This window comes from Pterocles gutturalis, unplaced genomic scaffold, assembly GCF_000699245.1.
Source record: "Pterocles gutturalis isolate BGI_N339 unplaced genomic scaffold, ASM69924v1 scaffold1417, whole genome shotgun sequence".
In the NCBI taxonomy this organism is placed as follows: Eukaryota; Metazoa; Chordata; class Aves; order Pterocliformes; family Pteroclidae; genus Pterocles; species Pterocles gutturalis.
In genome coordinates this window covers 5,168-6,350 of record NW_010112380.1, presented here as the reverse complement: position 1 = coordinate 6,350, position 1,183 = coordinate 5,168, and positions in this window count along the sequence as shown.

The window sequence follows — 1,183 nt, the reverse complement described above, 5'->3', positions numbered from 1 at the left end:
CAGCTTGAGTGTGTCAATACTGTTGCAGCCAAGAGCCTGCTGGAGTCAGAGGTTTTGGACTGCTCGCACAAGGAGTCAGTAACTATTCAGGAAACAGGATCATGCAGTCAATACTTCAGCCACCACGTACTCCTCACTTGCAGGGCATTTCAGAATTAGGTAATATTGCATACCTATCCTTTCTCGGGAAGAATCATGAAGTAATCTACTTACAATATTCTGAAATAATGCATTGTGATGGAAAATGCAAATGCAAACTTCTAATTTACGCCTAATATGTTTTGCTTTGGAACATCACACTTAATGTTTCTTGTAATGGTTTTGCTACATCACCCACACTCCCTTGATCAAACTGAATTAACAATTGAAAGATTCATCTGAGTATTTGTTAAATGCGTGTAAGAAGCAACTAACCCCCTGTGTAGAATCAGGACAGGAATTGGAGACAGAGGTATTGAGTATGACCAGGTGTCTGTATATTTCATTTCCTACTGACAGAATGCAGCCCCCAGTTATCCTCTTAGCATAAAGAATAAAAAGTAATAAAAATCCTTATAAGTATGAAGAAAACCTAAAAAATACAAACTAGCTCTAGGACTGTGTTTGGATATCTGTCTGAAGCTAAGCTTGTTTTGAGGTAACTCATGGAAAACTATATTCAATTTCCAAAGCCTGGTATTGTACCACTATGGAAGTTGTTTAATTACGTACTTGATGGATTTTAAACATACTAAACTTGGATTTTAATCATCAGATTTGTTGAAAAGAAATCTTGAATCATAGAAGGTTGGCTGAGAGAAGCCAATAGTAATAAAGAAATGGAAACTCAATCTTTTACAACTTGGAGATCCCTTTATATTTCCTACGGAAGCATCACTTTTTATCTTTTTTATTATTTGCTTCTTTTTGAAGGAAGTAATCATTATTGGTTAGATTCCTGCTAGAGATATGGAAGATCCAGCTTCATATTCATCCTTTATGACCGTGAATTCAAATGCACATCCCACTTCTTTCCTCTTTATGAAAGTGATGGAGAGAGATGGTAAGAAAAGGCAAAAAGATTCTCAAGTTGGATGGATAAAGTTTCTAAAAGGGCTGACACAGAAAAAAATGACCAACACCCACATGAGATTAGGCAAAAGGCTCCTCTAATTCAGTGTCTACTGAGAGCAGTAACAGATTT